General features: G+C 37.8%; 1 protein-coding gene and 1 long non-coding RNA gene across 6 annotated transcripts in view; one reads left to right on the top strand and one right to left on the bottom strand.

Annotated features, from left to right (window-relative positions):
- The window catches only part of LOC143207550 (uncharacterized), a 165,347-nt gene that overhangs the window by 54,556 nt on the left and 91,276 nt on the right, over positions 1-19,515 (top strand). The window lies entirely within an intron of this gene.
- The window catches only part of LOC143207543 (opioid-binding protein/cell adhesion molecule), a 374,124-nt gene that overhangs the window by 278,108 nt on the left and 76,501 nt on the right, over positions 1-19,515 (bottom strand). For all 5 annotated transcript variants that reach the window (XM_076421174.1, XM_076421165.1, XM_076421166.1 and 2 more), the window contains exon 3: positions 16,873-16,937. The gene's annotated coding sequence lies outside the window, so the exon portion shown is untranslated. The remainder of the gene's footprint in view (positions 1-16,872; positions 16,938-19,515) is intronic.

The raw sequence follows: 19,515 nt of genomic DNA, 5'->3' as shown, positions 1-19,515 counted from the left end.
CCCTCGACCTCGATGGCCCGAGACCGGCCGGCAGATTTTGTTTAGCGTTCTAACGATCGAGAGCGTCTCCGCAGAGTCAAACGAGACCGAAAACTAAATACATATTGGGTTGGCCGGCATTAAAATTTAGCCTGTGTGTACATACGTTAAATTTCTTTCGTTCGTGACAGTAACACTTTTAAAGTAGAATTTTTGGCTGTGTTTCCGTTTACGTCCGTGCTCAGAATTAGGTGAAATTTTGGGAGTAGGTTCTTTCTTGACTAAAATAATGATTGTCCGAAGGATTTTTGGCGACTCGAAAAAAGATTTTTTATCATTTCAATGTCAGTCCCCTACCTTACCGACAAATATTTTTACTATTTCAATGTCACTTTAGTCTAATTGTAAGTAGCGGTGGCATTAAGAATGATTCAATTATAGATCACATGTGTGAATTTTTATGGCGCTATGAGGTCAACAAAGCTGGTGATGATCCATTTTTGCAATTTATTAAAGATATTAAATATGTATGATATATTCTGGAAATTAATATAAAATGTGTTCAAAATTCCAATTGTTAAGCCAATTAATTGAATATCTACAATGGGAAGATTATGCGATCAGAATTAATTAGGATTAGGTGGTAGGGGGAGGGGGGTGGGCGGAGAGTTTTGGGAAAACCTGTAGTAAAGCATAATTATAACCAGGTATAATTGTTTTGAGTTAGCTGGACTTTCCAATGTTGCCAGTCTCGGAATGGGTCTTTAATTACCTCGCTATCTTGTTCGGAGCAAAAATGTTCCCTTCACCCTACGTCCCTTCCGTCTGATGAGAATCTCGATCCTTTTCGCAAAGAACCTCTTCCTCATAATAAAAATAAAACGAAATACCTGATAAAGAAACGTTTGTATCATTTTCCGAGAGGAAACGCGAGGCAAAGAGTGGCTGGGGGGAGGGGAGGGGGAGAATAATAAAGGAAAATATCCTCTTCGATGAGGGTGGGAAAAGGGGGGACGCGGACGCCAAGAAGTTTCTCCGGACGAAAAAATGTAGAAAAGTTTCATCCCTGCAGACAACGCCAGTTAAGAAATGTTCAGCGAATTTCCGGACAAGTTTTCCTCCTGCGGCTTTCTCTACTTTTTCCCCGGCTAATAGGAGATAATAAGCCCGGAATCCGGATTAACAAAGCCCATGTTCGAGAGCGACGCGCGGTAAATTTTGATTTTCGTCCGGCAATGGCTGACACGACGGAACGTAGGTGGATACCTTGCGTCTATTCCGGCAGCATACGCCGGACACATTTTCATTAAATGCAAAACATACGTTACGGCTAGGTTCGTGTTAACGAGTCCACGTTGGCGGGCCTGTAACGCTGCTTTCCAACAACGGCCTCGGTAACCGGCCTACCTCTATTGCAACCACCCGATCTCTGTCTGATAAACGGAAAAAATCATGATGCACAACACCGATTCTGCGTCTAGATATAACCAGCAAACGATTCTTATACAGAGCCGTCGAGATAGATCCGGTAAATTATTATCTCCGTAACTCATTCACTCTCTCTCTGTCTCTCTGTCGCGCGAAGATCTCTCTATCATAACTGTCCAAATGTTATCCCCACCACTGGGGAACCCCTTGGAACCAGCAAAGCGGTAAACACGCTCGACGACCGAGCCAGCGGGGGGTCGAGTATCGTTCACTCACACTAATACAAGCGAAGCAAAAAATTAAACTTTTCTAAATTTCCTTTTTTTTTTATGAAACTTATTCTATTCGTCTCGATTTTCTAAATTAAAATGACACCAAACACGATATAATTACGGTTACAGTCAATCAAAAAAGGTCGTACACGATGAACGCAAAAAAAATATCCCCTCCACTGTAGTAATCTGACCTCGGCTCAGGTATATCAGGGGTGAACTAATGCGACGCGGAGAGTCGCAGAGACACAGTTCAAGAAATGAAAATTACGTGTTTCATTCGAATCGTATATTTTCACAAGCATAATTGTTTGTGGGTGCACCATATATGCCTCGACGATTTAAAAAAATATATTTCTACTTTAAAATACGCATTATTTGAACAGTTCTCAAGTAACAGGAACAAAAATTGCAGTAAAAAACGAGCGATAACGTAAATCAGGCTTTAAAGGGCTCAATGTGCATGACCAATAATTCACGGGGGTTTAAGTACTAAAAATATAATTCTGCAGAAGTTTTTCAGGTTCTACGTCACCAGTTACAGGTTAATTGCAATACTTGGTAAGTATTCTTCGACAGGATTTATGGCATCTGGCTCTTCGAAGCTAGAGAGAATTATACCAAGTAAGTCGCAAAATTGAAACACTAGTTAGAGCTGGAAAAGATTTGTTTCGGATTAAAATTAAAAGATAACATCATACCTTTTAATATGGAATTACTACTGTTTTTAGTATAATCAGTTGTTCGAAAATTTATTCGTGAAAGTTAACATTTCAGAATGATTTCGTAATTAGATCGTGTTGGGTGTCATTTTAATTAGAAAACGATACATTTCTTAAATTTTCATTATTGGGCCAGCTAGAAAAGTTGTAAAAATCAATTTTTACTATTGTTTTTCACAATTCCGACGAAATGCATTTTTTCAACGTATTTATTAGACGTCATTTACTAAACTAATTCTTCTAGCCTTACAGAGAAATTGAAGTCGTTTGGTCCATTCATATGAATAGAATCCTGATTTAAAGTGTGTGGAATCAGTTATGCTCCCTACTGTATATTGACCATACTGTATTTTAGACAATTAATTGATTGTAAGACTCCGTTTTCGATCGTATATCTACCAACATCTCCATTTAATTCAGAACTTCATTGGCGATTGTACTCGTGACTTAGACTTCAGAGTTCCCAGTACATAAGACGATCAACATTTCTAAACAAACACGGGTAACTTCAAATTGTGTTTGCTGGTCCTTCCATTTTGAAGAGACGTTCTTCGAGAGACTCGGCGAGCGTATCACGTGCAGAATGCTATCAAAGCTTGATTAATCAAAAGATCCAGGTGCACACACAGGTCGTAACAATATACAGTATTCTTTGGAGAGGTTTGCCTAATTTTAGTTATATTGAACTTAGGTGTGTCATGGAAAAGAAAAATTATTTCAATGTTATTAACCCACAAAGTGCCACACCAATGTCCGTGTGAAAGCCAGACAAAGTCAAAACCAATTATTTAATAAGACAAGATTAGGAAAGATAAGAAAGTATATCATAACGATGATTTTTGTACAGTTTTGATTACAATACAGAAAATTCAAATCCAGAATACCGATGTTTTAAACTCACTGGGATCAGTAATTTTGATAGGCAGCAGACCACGTGATCACACTTTCTGATATCGACATCAAAGAGTGATGGATCTGACTTAAAATTAGTCCCTACGAAATTTTCGTTCAGTCGAATGTTCACGAGAAACTGTAGGTAGAATACTCGTGTCGAACTGTTCGGAGTTTCGGTAGGAGTTTAGGTGGAATTGATAAACCAATTTGCCCATGATGGCTACGTGTTTCACAATGCATCGTCATAATCAGCACCGGTACATTGTTAGGAACTATCACTTTTTGCACGAATTTTCTTGTTATGGGAGCACTGTGCAGTGTGCCAGACCGAATATAATTGGTTTCAGAACTTCGATCGTTATACATAGCGTCTGTTCGTTCTAGCACGCTTGTATAGTGGAATATGCGTAATCCTCGATTTATGCAGTTGGAAAATATAAAATTTCTTATTTGCCATGAACAGCGTAAAGAGGGTGGACCTTAATTTTTGACCAACGAATTTTTTCACGCCACCCTCCGGAATTGTTCCTTTAAGTGAGAAAGAAATCCCTGCAAGTTTGAGATCGATCGATTCGGATAACCGAGGTTCTACTAATTGTAAATCGTGAATTTAGCAAGCAAATGTACTTCGAATTATGTCGTGTTTGTTTTCATTTCTATCAGGAAAGTGTCACACATACATATGTTGATAGAAGTTTCATAAAAAAATAATTATAGGTGAATGAGTTTTGTCATTGTATTGGTGTTGTCTCACCGCGATATAATCCCGTATCATAGTACCCTCGGGGCGGACACCTCGATCCTGGGGATACATTTTTCACAACCAATCCTGTACACCTTTCTCACATACCCACATCAAGACATTGCTGTACACGTTAATTAACTTTTGCCGTAACGCATTCGACTTTTAGATAAACATGCATGTTTCTCAGAAACCTGAATAAGAGCCACACAAAGAAAGGCTGCTATCCCTTGAGGCGGCGCGGCACCGAGAGCGATAGCCTTTTTCTCTCTAGAGTAAATCTTCAAGGAAGGGAAAATCTAAGAAATAAAAAAGTAAATCTGGAAAGTGAACTTCTGAGAATGAGGAACAGTAAAACGAAGAATAGAAGCATGGGACAAGATAAAACGGAAGAGAACGTGCTCATACATCGGGTAGAGAGTTACAGTAGCGGACAAAAGTTTAAGACCGCTCTAAAGAAGACGATAACTTTTTTAATATACTACTATACGATTTGAACTTTTTTGGGAAGCTAGAGCAATTAGTTTACTAAAGGATGCGAAAAGAAATTTTTTCAAAAATTGCAATTGGTCGGAATTGTTGAAAAAATACTAAAAGTTGAATTTTTAACTTTTTTTGTAGATATCTGTGTCAATTAAACATATTCTGAAAATTTCGTCAAAATAGGTCGACGTTGCAATGAACTACAAACGTTTAATGATGGTAAAAATTGCAGATTTTCAAAATTTTCGGCAATAAATCTTGAAAATCTGCAATTTTTACCACCTTTAAACGAGTTTGTAGCTCATTGTCGGCGTACGTATACATATTTGCGTTACTGTATTTTGGACAATTAATCGAATCGTAAGACTTCATCGTCGATTGTACTCGCGATTTAGATTTTGCAGTCCCTAGCGTAGGAGTCCTGCATTATTTACGGGCCAGCGGGATAGCTCTTATTGACTTACCCCGTGTGTATGGTAGACGTTCGAGCGGAACCTGACCTAAGCACAGGTGGAGGCCGCTGAAGATAGCTTAAATTCATTAGCCACTCCATTGAATCGGCAGCAATTCGGCAGGGAGGGAAGCCTGCGTCGCTCGAGCAGCTCTTAACGCCGCGCCGGCGGAATTGTTAATCCTTCGCCCAACCGCCGTTTACCAACCGGGCATCGGTACTTTCGTGCCCGTGCACTAGGGACCTGCTCCGCTTCGATGTGTTAACGGGCGCAATAACAATTATCGTTCCGGTTATGCCCTCCATATTGTTCTCCGACGGCGATTACTGATTGGTTTCGCGGCGAAAATATCCAGGGCGGGGGTGTCGATTATCTTTTCTTAGCATCTCCTTCCATGTACCGTTGCGTACCTCGCGAATAACGCAGGGGCATATCTGCTACTGCAATTGCAGAATCGCCAGATTAATTGTAAGACTTGCGTCCCCACTCTATCTTTCCCTTCTATGACGCTATTCCCCCACCCTACCTTCCCCTTCTGCGACGGTATTCCCCCACGCTTCCACCACGGCCCGGTCACATGACGTGTTCCGTCTCTGTCGTACGTGTGTCTGTCAGAATGGCACGTGGCCTAATCCGGTACTGGCAGAGAGGGGGTAACTTCTTCCCCCCAATTCGAGTTAATTCCCCTCATCTGGCGACTCTGATCAGGATCAGAATGCAACCGTGAATACGATTCACCGACTCGGTTAGTTGCGGTTCTGAAGGTACCACTTGGATTTCTGTCTCGCGGTAACGCGAGAGCAAACTGTCCGAAACAGCTATCTTGGTTGTTGCTACGAAGGTCCACTTAATTCTACTTGCCACGCGCAGACCGAATGTTACTTCACTCCTCCGGTGTACACGGCGACAAGAAAGTAGCACTCCATCGGGTGAACAGCGTGTTATAAAACACGTTTTTCACGTTAATATTTATATATATATATTATAAATTTAAAGATTTCGCCGTATTTTCTACTAATTTGACATCAGAATTGCCATATACAAGGTGTCCCAGAACAAGTGTCGTTCCTTGAAATGGGAGGTTCCTGAGACCATTCTAAGAGACATTTTCCTTTGCACCAATGTCAACTGCGGCTTTGTTTAGGAGTTATTAACGAAAAACACGGACCAATCAGAGTGCGCCCTGGGCCGCCGCGCCGTCACGATGCGATGTCACGGCGTACCGCGACACTCGCTTGCCGGCGCGGCTTGGCGCGCCGGGCCAGGGCGCGCTCTGATTGGTCCGTGTTTTTCGTTAAGACCTCCTAAACAAAGCCGCAGTTGACATTGGTGCAAAGGAAAATGTCTCTTAAAATGGTCTCAGGAACCTCCCATTTCAAGGAACGACACTTGTTCTGGGACACCCTGTATAATTTTATATGTATGTATATTGAGTTCTTCTCTGTCAACCTTCTCGGGAACAATTTTTTTAAGTGGAGAATTTCAGTTTTCAAGTTCACAAGCATTCTATTTCTGTTGTTAAGAGATTCTGTAGTGACAGTTGTCCAACAGGTTGTAATTATTTTTACTTAGAATAATTTTTAATTAAACTAAGCGTGCATACGTGTCAGTGGCCCTGAAGAGGTTAATTATCTTTCTTGTGTATATATGTTTTTCATGTCAAGAAGATAAATTGCGTCGGCTTTGCTAAGTAGGAAGTGAGAATTTGATAGGCTTTCAGTTACGTAGAAAGAGACCTTCATCCTGACCTGCGATGTGGGCATGCCACAAGTGACCTACTGATAAAGATGCCCCCTCAGCAAGGGTACTGCGATCAATCCAGTTAGGACAGCGCAAGGGTGCTGGTGTATCAGTAAGACTGGGTTACGGAGTCAAGGGATAGCAACACGTGCTAACGTTGATACATGAAATCTACCGACGTTCCTCGCATTTATTCCCACTCCGCGCTACACGTCTTCCGCTATTGGCAGAATTGCCAGGACCTAAGCGTAAGAGTGGAGTCTCGCAGCCTGGCGTCAAGAGTGTGGTCTCGCTGATCCCCCTGCGCTCAATTGTCGAAATCACTGTCTCGTCTCCTGATAGACGATCAGCACTTGGTTCTACTTGTCTCGCATGGCGTATCAGATCCTACTTGTTTAGTCGATATCAAATTTCAATCACCGGAGTGATTGAACATCGACCATTGTCACGTGATCAATGATTAGACGCTACACGAATGCCTGAGTAATGGTAGATTACTTGCTTGATTAGTCACTGGCCTCTGCTACTGCATCAACTAATACTCACACACTTGCCAATTGACCTCGTGGTTAATGTCACTGTAAGATACATCTTTGTCGATCTGCAATAATCTATCTATACAAACATTGGATAATTATTTTCGTGATAAAATCGATCAGAAATGTAAAACTGGAACCTTCCTTTTCGCAACGAATTTCTAAAACTCGACATACGATTCTATTTGGTTCTTTTATTCGCCTTTAAAAGCAATAAAATATTCCTCGCTACATTTAATTTTGCGATACAAATTAATTAAATAAGCGATAAAAAAATTTTAATTATATAGCTACCCTCAGAATATTTTATGAAATTATTTTAATCCATAATTAAACTAACACCCTTTAAAATCTAATTTCATTAAAATATTCTCTAAAAAATGCTTCGTTTTTTTTATTACTTGTTGTTTTTATTGCATGGATTAAGTTATTATTATAATTTCATTAAATATTGTTATATCTTAGTATTGTTGCTTCAATTTTTAAATTTATCCTAAAGATCAAATTTAAAAATAATAAAATATTCTCACTAATGTCCAGGAGTTATTTCGTTGCCAAGTCATCTTAATAAGTTGATAATGATGTGACAGAGTTGTGCAAGTGTGACACTTTGTATAATATCCTATGAAAATGATAATCTTCAAGCAAAATTAGAATCCTACATAATATTAATTCATCAGTAATAAGTGTGGCAAGATTTTGATGCCAAGAGCGTTAGGTTTTTACATACCAGACTGAAAATACATCAGTTTGAAGTCCAACTTTGCAAAAACTCGGGCGCGCTTACCCCACTCCACCTTAAATAAATTGTTACTCGATTGAATATTCGTTAGATAGTATCGAATAAAATTTTATTCGTTAGTCTTCGTCTCTTATCCGTCATTCGAATAAAATTTTGCCCAACTCTGGTAACGATGACACGTTGTAGAGCCTCTTAACCGAACAAGTATGTACTATAAAAAATCGAACGGTAGCATGCGTGATCGCATAAGTAATGGGCTTGCCCTTTGTTCCACGGTTCGCGCAACTCGGAGCTGGGAAATTCCATTACATCGCGGCAAGTTACATCGAATTAATTCCGCTCGAACCGGTTTATCCTCTGTGCAAACTTGAGCTTCAGTCGCATATTGAAAGTTACTGTTGGAACAGTAATTAGTTACGGAGTATTAATATTACAAATATCCCTGATTTCGGTGAAACGGAAACCCGACATCTCCCCGTGGTGCAACTAGATATTACTCGCAGATAGCGCCCGAGTATAGTGTATTATTGTAAATGTTTATCGGTGCGTTAGGTCGGCCTATATTCGCGAAAGTCCGCTCCGCTGGCTGGATTGCGAGTTTCAGGAACATCGTCTGACGATCTACATGAATTTCCGTTGATCCAACTATTATATGCTACAGTATAGTCTTACGAGTCGGTTGCCATTGTCATTGTGATGCCGAATGAACGAGTCCTTCAAATAATGCTTCCGATGATGACGAAACAATGCGACTCCTGCGATTTATGCAACGAATTTTTACTCTGGTTCAACGTTCAATATAAGATAAATTTAACAATCTTTTTATTCAATTCAATTAAATTCGAATGAAATTCCGTTATTGAGAAATTATTCAATCAATTAATTTGTTTAAACATACACATTATACTAGAAATCGTTAAAAATCTAAACGAATATATATTCTTCTTATTTTGTTGAAGTAATGTAGAATCATTTGCATGAAAAATTAAATTAACTATTATAAATCTGGTTATTATTGTTAAAAAAAAACCCCGAATGAAAAATTCGACAGTCTTTCTTACATTCACAAACTACGATGAGACGTAACGTGGATTAGAATTTGAAATCGTTATGGTAAAATGTTGTTTGACTAGGGTAATTCACGATGATGCGAGCAGAAGCCCGAGGACAGCGTCTGCTTCCGGCAGCTTTAGTTATTCATGTATTATTCTTCGAAACGCACCTGCTTTCGCGAGGAGACGCGTGTACGTCTTCGTATTCTCGCGGAGGCAGCACATACATGGTGGTCTAATAACTTCGACCACTTCGAGTACTTCCGTTATTTGTAATAATATGAAAAATTGAGCAAAACTTGCATGATATAGAAGGGGAAATATTGTAATATCATATTATATTATTGTAATCTACTGCATATTTCCTCCCCCATGCCAAAGCAAGTTTTGTGCATATCATTTTTTCGTATTATTACAAATAACGCGGAAATATTCGAGGTGGTGAAAAATGTTTGGGCCACCTTGTATATGTGCGCCCGATACCCCGGCTTCCTTATAATATATCCGATCTTTATTTCGGAGCCCGGTCTGTTGATCGGAAAATACGTCCGATGAGATAAAAGTCGAAGCGCGGATCTCCGAGTAGTGCAACGAAAATGCCTGGAACGTGTATTGTCGTGGGCCGAAGATTGGAGAGAAGAGTTACTCGCTGAGACAATGAGAAAGAAACTCGCGAGGACACAGTTTTTGCCGATGCCGGGGACGATGTCGTAAAACGAAATACGTCCGCGAAAATCTTCGCGATTACGAACACGTACCACGATACAAAATGTCAAAGGAACAGACGAGAGACTCTTTTCACAACGCAAAATTCAATTCGCTTCTCTTCTGATTTTCATTTCTCTCTAAATATATCGGAACTTGTAATGCTATTTTCAAAAGAATGTAACACATCGTCTACCGGAAGTCTATTATTAAGGGTACCCATAAAAATAATCTTTTCTTTTTTATTTTTATAAAGCTGTTTGTTTATAAAGATCGCATTAACATCAAGGTCATTAGCGACCAAAATAAATATTAGGTGTAGAAGTTAATTCGGTGCACAATTTATTCAAACGAAAATTATTTAAGTTTCTTCAGTACCTATTTGATTGAACTGAATTGAAAATAAAGTGAAACAGTCTGAAAATTTGTTACGAGTCGTATTAAACAAAATCTGCAGTTTTGAGATTCGGTCATATTAAAGTTTACATTGACGTTCTGGTAGAACAACAATTTTACATGGACGATGTACCGACAATAAATATATTTTTACCAGGTGACACGTACGTTCATATCAGATGCGTAATTTTGAACGTGACTCACTGTATGTATAATGTGCGTGTATAATCGTGGAAAAGGGGATTAGGTCGCGACCAACTCGTTTCGTATTCACCAGTTATCAGACGGTTGATAATCGAATGGTCCCCGCTGGTAAATACAAATGATAACGGCGGTTAGCGAGTATCATTAATTAAGGGTCCAGGAACGCTAGAATTCGGGTATAAATGCCATCGAAAACGAAGCCGAGGAAAGGGGTGAGAATCGTTCGTTCAACGCGCTGCGAAATAGAAGGAGCATATAGCGCTCTGCCAACGTGAAACTATACCCGGAACTCTCTTAATGGAAGCCACAAACGCGAATTCCACGATTTCCAATCGACTAACCATCGGAATGCTCCTTGGATCAAGAGACAGATAGATGTGCGATTAAACCCTGGATAACTGAGCATTTCGGAATCATTCGGTATACACGAACAGTACAGCTTTGATCCAAGAAAAACCCTCGGGTCCGTGCTGTTTCTTAGATCGTGTGGTTCTACTATATTTTTTTGTGACCTTCAGTGGAGGGGATCTTAGGTTTTTCTTAGATCGTACGGTTTACATTTTCTTAGAGCAAGACTTTACTGTATGTCATTTCGTCTGGTGCTCAAAATACGCATCGATGGAAGATAAAATAATTTGCATTGTTTTAAAATCAGGGTAAAATGGTGAGGTTGCTGCTGCACGTGTTAGTTCATCATGGAAAGTTGAAAATAATCCAATTTACAATAATATAATTTATTGATTATATTTAATATAATTGAGTTTATAAAATATTATTTTGTAACAAGCCGGTAATAGTAAAACAGTATAATTCTTTAAATATTTACACTGTCCTGAATTCGATCTATCGAATGTGTAAATAACAAACTTTATTTCCTACTGGTAACACACTGCATACGTCAGGTGTAAAAAAAAATTCGGGAGAAGATTAAAACTTTTGCATACATTTAATACATGCTTCTGGTGCTGCATGGATCAGCCATTTTTACGATTTTTACATAGAATTCATGGAAAAACTTGTTGATGATTTTTCGACGAAACACGTTCAAACCTTTCTTGTTTTGTTTATTTGGAATTTTAAAGTTTAAATTAATTTCGAAAGAATTGAAAAATCTAATTTAGAGAAATTCTTAGAATAAATTAATTTTAAATTTAATTTTAGAGGGATTCTCCAGTTTAAATTAATTGTAAATTTAAATTTAAATTTACTTTTAGACTTTTAGAGTGATTTTCAAGTTCAAATTAATATATTGAAAGAATTAAAAGAACTAATTTAGAGTAAATCTTATAATAAACTAAATTTTAGAGGAATTCTTTATGCAAACCCCGCTCTTATTTATTTTTCGATATAAAGGAACTTCAAACTGGATAGAGAGTAAATACAGTAGACTTGAGTAGACAGTTCAGTAATACTTTCGCTTATTATAATAATTGATAAGCGTGTAAACATTTTCTGCCCGAATATCGGATAAGTAGAGCTCAGAGTTTTAAGCCCGGATATTGTTTTTGCGAACATTTATCACTGAAAGTCCCAGGATTTGCAGATTATATGAACAGCATTTAATATTCAGATTGCATTGAAATTTTCGTTTGCTCGACTTCTCAGAGTTTATTTGATATTTAGCGCGCCGTCATTATGCAATTGCATAATTTTAGCGTTTCGATTGTTGCAGATTTTAAGCTTCGTGTAAAATTCCGTGCAAAGTTTATATAGATGCTAATGATAATTATCATTAATTATTTCATAATATAATATGACAGTATATGAAGTTTAATATTAATTAACGAGATGGATGGAAAGCAAACATTGAATAATAGAGTAATGCAAATTATATGACGAATATTTGTATAGGTATTCAGTTTATAAAATTGCTGTGTATACTGAAAACGGAAATAATTTTCTGTGAAAATTTCATATTCCTACATTTTGTTAGTTTTTTCTCTCAGTGCCGCACAAACCATTTCAGTAGCTTCAACAGCTGACTTCCTAAGCTGGAATGCATAGAGTAAAAGCAGTGATGCAAATGATGCTTCTCGCACGCCATATTCTTTGAAATTGTTGCATAGGACTGGAAACTCTTAGAGCGCTCATTACGACTCTTCTTAAAGCTAAAAGAACGCTCTTTCAGATGTTGCCACAATCGGGAAGTGATTCGACTTCAGTCAGAAGTTATGATCGTAGAAAAAAAGGGAGAAGGAACTTATTTGCGCATCTATTAATTCCAATTTTCCTGTACGGGATGAAATATAAATATTGATGTAGTGGTTGCTAATTACAGAGTAATCTGTCCATGTGACGAAACATGTTAAAGAAGGAAAGAAGAAGAAACGGGCTGAAATCCACTCCATATGGCATCCCGTCAAGATAACGTAGCCCGGGTCAAGTAGGTTCACATGAGGAATCAAGTTGGTCATGGGGAAGTTCTCCGGCGTCGAATTTGTCTTTGTCCAATATCAATGGGCCTCGTTTACACTCCATCTCCGGGAAAAGCCTGCTGGCAAGCGTGCCCGAACACTTTTGACCTGCGCCGATCACATCGGAATCCAAAAGGTCAGTCAACCGATTCCTCTTTCGCGGTGGATGTAGAGAGCTGTGATCAAGAGAGTTACTACATTCAGGTAGTACAGGTTCGATTGAAAACATTAATTGTGGAATTTGTTAGAAAGCGTTCAGCATTCATCATACAATGATGAATCGTATGTATAATTTTTCATGCCATATTCGATACATGTTGGTATTCTGAATAAAAATGTACTAACCTATTTATTTCGAGGAACTATTACTTTTGGAGATAAATATTTTAATTTTAATATTGCAAATCTCCATTTTTTTTTACTAAGCTATAAAACCCCACATGGGATTATTAGTAGCTTGCACATTCATGAGCATTACAAGGTATAATGCATTCGTATTTCATCAAGAGGGTTGTTCACCCTCTTAAATATTCAGCAGCTTCGAAAATTTAGCTGAAATCATCTGATTGAATGAACGCCTCCCCGTAAGAAAGGACCCTCTAGAGCGCTGAGTCTGTGCTAAGTCATTTAATTTCTCAATGGCGCCTTCTCTTGCCGTTAGAAGCTAACCGCTGAAGAATGGCCGCAATCTCAAGAGAGGGCCAATCTCCGGTTCGTTTCCCAAAAACCGTAAAAGAAAAACTTGATTATTCGCATCCCCGGGAATCAGTATTTCCTGTCGGAACGATCGCAACGGAATCGGTCTTAATGGGGCCATGGTAGAGCCTCGTTGTAACCGGTGGGCATAAAATGGACACGAAATGTCTTTCCTTTGGAGAAGGGCACATCAACGGAATCATCACGGTCGGTCATGGTCGGACTGTTCCCCACGAGTCGGCGTCTCTTAATTTCGTGAAGGAGAAACGTCCAAGGCAATAGAGCCGGCAAGGCTCGACCACAGATCCATAAACCTTTCGGCAGGAAAAATTCCCGTGGCTCTGGCATCGTCACCCCGTCGAGATTTTATTCGAGGCTTAAGGCCAATCTCATGAGGCTCGCCGCTTTCATGATTCTTCATCCCGTCTTCCCGTTCCGGGATGAAGTCTCACTGGCCACCGGAGTTTCACCTAGAGCCGAAACTGGCTCGCATGAAGGGAGCACCCTCGTCGAAGTAAACCGTGGGTTAATGCATTCTATCTAGGAATTATGATCGTGCCAGGCGCGATTCATAAATCGGACAAAGGATGTAATTTCGAGATGGGTTGCCTCGCCGTTTCCTGATACAATACGGAACCGTAGAGATTCTAACCGCGAAATTTCGAATATCGTGTTCCTGTAATGCACCGCCGCGAAAATACAATTATTCGCGTGGATACAGTGAAGTATTTGAACACCAAATTTCCCAATCTCGAGGAATTATTCGCGCAGGTACAGTGGGTCCAGAAAGTATTTCAACGAATTTCCCAATTTCGAGAAACTGTCGGCACTTAAAGCGTGATAATTTCGTTGAAAAAAATAGTACAATAATGTATAGTACACTCCTCAAAAGAATTAAGTTTACATGATCTTCACTCCGGCCAAAATTGCTGTATCGATATCGTTAAACAATGGTTCGAAAGCGTGAAACCTCTAGTTTCGATGTGTAACGGTTAAATTTAATAGTTTATATCTCCTAATTGTGAGTTTCTGCAATCGCCAATATGTTCATCCATATCACCAATGTGTTCATTGTGATCTATCTTTTTATTTCTGAGTCAGAGGAAGTTAGGTAAGAAATTTTTGAAAAAAGTAATAGCAGATATTATACCAGCGGAACAAGCGCTATGATATTTCTTCAGCCTCGTTCCATCTGAAACGAAGTGACCAACATCTTCCGCTTCGTTTGTCATCTCTTTACGCTTCATCAAACTTCTCAATCAATTGGTTAGCCCTCCCACGTCTTCTAAACTTTAAGGTAGTCTATAACGTTCCTGCGAAATTTTGTTCGCGGAAGAAATTTCGAACGCGACGTGGATATGCGTTTTAGTTCGTTGCGTTCTCTGCTCAACAATGGTTAACAGAGCGTATCTAAAAAGACGGAAACGCATCGTAACATATTTTGTCACAATGTGCAAGTTAAAATAGTGTGCGCAAATGTTTACAACAAAGAAGTCATATAATGTGTGTATCTTACATTATTTTTTATAAATTATGTTTCGCATGAAACTTTGTTCAGTCAAGGAAACAGGAAAAATTCATGGAAACTATAGAAGAATGAAGAATTCGTAGTACATAGTGCACTCGAGATAGACATCCGGGACATGGCCCTTGAGAATTCCCCTTCGCCGTAGCTCTTCAATTATGCAGAACAACAGAAAAAGCTTTATGTACATATAATTCCATTTGATAAGAGCCATTCGAAACAGAAAGCAGGTTATGAATGAATCCATTTATTATTTATGAGTAAAGGGTCATTTAAACAGGCGTGATTAAATAAAGGGTCATTTAAATAGGCGGTTATTAAATAAAGAGTTATTTTAACAATGGTGCTGAAATGAAGAATTTCAATAAATAATAGAGAGACACACATGCACGACCAGCAGTGTCGCCAGATTATTTTTTTTAACAAAATTGATGCACCTTCTTGTCATCTTTGAGAAGGATTCTTCGGTCGATTAGTTTAGAAGTCATTAATTTTCTATCGACTGGCATAAGAGCGCGAAATCAAACGCTGCGAAGGTCCTAAATTGTTGAAAGTATCGGTTTCTCATTGGACGCCGAATGGTCCGCAACAAAGCCGATTGTGTTCAAGAAGAAGAAGAGAATTCCGCTAGGCAGAAAAGCGCAATTAGTAATCGCATCATATCGACTGGACGACGCGATTTCAGATTATCTGCCGGCGAGGAGACAGTAACTAATGAGCGCCCTGAGCAATCGGTCTTTTTCAGCCTCGGAGTCGATACCGGGCCGTCGCGTCGCATCGTGAATCCGGCATCCGGCGCGCCACGGCAAACGAACAAGAGGAGAAAACGCTTTCATCTTTAACCCGTTTACTGTAACGCGCTGTTCCATAACGCGGCTCGCGACGTGCCGGAAGCTTTCAGACGTTCTTTAAGCCGGGCGTCATCGAAGTCAAGATTATTTGCCGTCTCGAAAGGGTGGACCGAACTATACCGTATTCCATCGATGTTTGCCAGCATTAAAATTACGGAAAAATAATACCAGAGAGACAACATCGTGCACGAGACCGCCTGACGATAAAAATTCAAGGTGTTCACAAAATCTAGTCTATCATTTTTTCTTAACACTAAACCTACCGAGCCTTAAAAGTAACCGATACATGTTCCCGTATAAAAATAACAAGATTGATTTTATTTAGACTTTGTGCCGCTCCTATTATAATATGTGCTCTACTAAAGACATTTATACAATCAATCATTTTTATTATTTCAATAATTGAAAGACAATAAATCTGGTACCAGCAGTTTTGACCGGTGGTGGAACGTTTAGTGTTAACCCCTACTGTGTTATTCTTTATCTCAAATTTATTAAAGACGAGGCTATTTATGAAATTCATTTGTCGGGGCCTAAGAGACCCCACCTTACCATTTATGTGTTATTAGACCTTACTGTGCGAGGATTAAATACTGAAATTCTGTAATCGTCGCAGATTAAATTCTTAAATACCGTTCCGTGGATTAACTTTTCCGATCCGCGCTCGGACTTAGGGTTGTTCAACTTTCGCGGATTATATTTCAAGTTATTAAAAACACGGCGGATTTTTATGAAGTTGACACATAGATACATACAGCGAGAAGGCGTAGAAGTAAAAAGTTCCGTGATAAGAAAAGGAAACTCGCGTTCTTCGGAATTTCGAACTTCCTACCTGCTCAGAATCCCCAACTTTCCTTGTTATTAAACTATCGTAATGAATATATTACATTCCGTAGAATCTGGTGTCGGAATTTGTGGAATAATAAAAGACACCGTGTCACGGTAGAGTAAAGAGCAGCAAAAAAAAATTAGTTTTGAAGAAACCGATTAGTAACATTGATAACTTCGTTATCATTCGCGTGAGATGTTATTGACATACCTGTTAAGCAGGTTATCCTTGGTTGTTCGAAGTTCGTGACCAGTGATCAGATTCTGTCGTCGAATCTGAAAAGAAATAACATACAATGTTAATCAACAAATTGCACAGTTTAAGAAACTTAGTAGTATATCTAGCGAAATTTTATTTTGCACGTTCGAAGCTTCGGTCTTCGGACAAAATAAAATGCAACGTTTCAATTGAAAACAAAATTACTCTCTCATATTGTTAAGCTTATGCAGCTTATACGGAATGAAATTATTGTTCCTATGCAACAGCCCCACAAAATAATACAACTTTTGCAGGGAGCATTATTATGAAATTTTAATTAGAACGATAATATATTTTATGTCATAAAATTTCATGTTACATTATTCTCTTTTACTGACGGTAAGTGAACCGCTTTAGAATATGTGTGGAAGTTAGGTCCCGTTAATATTGCAATTATTTACCTGTAAATGAATTATACATATGTAAACGATTAAACTCCAGCTTATTATAAAATACAAGAAATAACAGTATGATATAAAAATATCACTTTGTAATATTTATACTTAAAATTATAATATGTGACTTTTTCTATACTTATCTACTCAAAATGTTAAACGGAATGGAAAATATATAAAAGATTTTCCCGCATTTTTTAATAAAATACCGAACTACTGAAATATATTCATCACTATGTTTAAATACGTCAAAGCAGTTCTATTCAATTCGTAATTACTGCAAGATTACGCTGCATTCTTCAAGCTTTAATTCCGGAAATAAAAAATTCCGTGAGAGAAAGAACCTCACTCTTTTTAATTAGCAATGACTGCAGCTTAAATTGCATTCTTCAAGCTTCAATTTGACCATTTCATAAAAAAAACAATTCTTCAGCGAAAAGAGCTACGTATATGTATAACAATACTTGTATTACATTTTCTTTCGCCAAATTCTCTGTATTCACCTCAAGAGAATTCGCAGGAAATAACAGCCGATAGAACAATTTTGACACTTGAATAGTAAATAGAGTTATGGAGTAGGGAACATCAATTGAGCTCTGGAAATTCTTTGGAACTATAAAAGGTTCCTAAGGGATCCTGAGGGATTCTACAGGCCCTTCGAGGATCTTTACAAACTACACAAGTTGCTGCAGGCCCTTCTAGAGTCTCTGGGGACTTCTGGTAACTCTAAAGGCGATTCAAGTACATACCACCATAATCTGTTTAGGATCATTGCAGGATTCAGAAAGTATTTGAACAGTAAACTTCCCATTCTGGGAAAAATTGGAAATTGCATAAACATCCACAGTTTAGTCAGAATAATATTTTGCTATTAGTTCTAGTGTTGAATTAAATAATATTAAATGCATAAAATCCGGAGTCCACTTATTATACGTCATTTTAATGTGCAAAACCGATTTTTAAGGTCTTGCCTTCAGTTTGGATTGAAATATTCTATTATACTTTTAAATAAAATTGATTTCAATGTCAATCAATGTGATTGTCGTGTATTGTTTTCTTGTGAATGGAAAAATAAACACAGTGGCGTTAGTATTACGTATTATTTGGTAAAAATGTGGAGGCAAATGGACGTATTATTCGTCGGTGATGGATAAAATTAAAAAACGAGGAAGAAAATTTTGTAAATGACGAACAAGATCGATACAAAATTCATTTTCTACCGTAGGACAATCAGGGGGGAACTTTACGTTTTAATTTATTCTTTTATCCGTCGATAAATCGGCCAGTATACTGTATTTTATTAATATTTTATACAATTAGCAATCACATCACGTATGTGTATATTTCAATTTTATATTTTATACCTTCTTTAAATCCTCCTTTAATTTCTCTTAAAAAGTACACTGAACTAATTAAAAAATTCAACTTAAATGATTTTAATTTAATAATTTAATTAAAATTAATAATTTTAATTTTCATTTAGTTCTGCTGGATAGTGACGTATGAGCCGCTTCGATTAACTCCATAAAACGGAAAGTGGAGAAATGTGATGAAATAATATACATTATTTTTCAAAATAAAAAAAAAATAATAACATCAAAATCAGTCTTCAAATTATAGTTTTTACTGCAGAAAAAGATCATTATTTTACATTTTCTAAAAGATTTTTCGCAAAAATGAAAAATAACTGTTCTCTTACAATATATTATTATTTGTTATTGATTCATCAGCAATATAAATGATGTCTTCTTCACCAGCTGTATTTGAGGTCCCGTCATATCGATTTGTTCTTAAGTTTTTGTTGTAATTATGTTTAATAGGAGGAATGAATTTTATCCTTCCTCTTTTCTTTGGTCACAGTTCTACCTATAGGATATGGCAAAGGCTGGTCTATATTTTTCAGACCTAGTGGTCTACCTGCTCCAGATGTTTTTATATTTATGCCACTAAATTCTGAATCTTGATTAAAGTCGTATTTGAATTGTATCACGTGGGGTTTTGACCTTTCTAATTTTATCCAGTTCATTGTTAAGCCAATTTACTGGTAACTCATTCATTCTTTTTTCTCTGTTAATGTTTCTTGTTTCTCTGTTAATGATCTAAAGGCTTTGTTGAGACAAAATCCTTACGAGTCATTTGAATTCCATTAAATGGTCCTCTCTTTCTTCTGCTGGTTTTGATATATTGTACCAATCATTCG

Source organism: Lasioglossum baleicum, chromosome 3 (assembly GCF_051020765.1).
Source record: "Lasioglossum baleicum chromosome 3, iyLasBale1, whole genome shotgun sequence".
NCBI classification, from domain to species: Eukaryota; Metazoa; Arthropoda; class Insecta; order Hymenoptera; family Halictidae; genus Lasioglossum; species Lasioglossum baleicum.
Note: the sequence above shows the minus strand (reverse complement) of the source record. Positions and strands in the feature narration are given on the sequence as shown.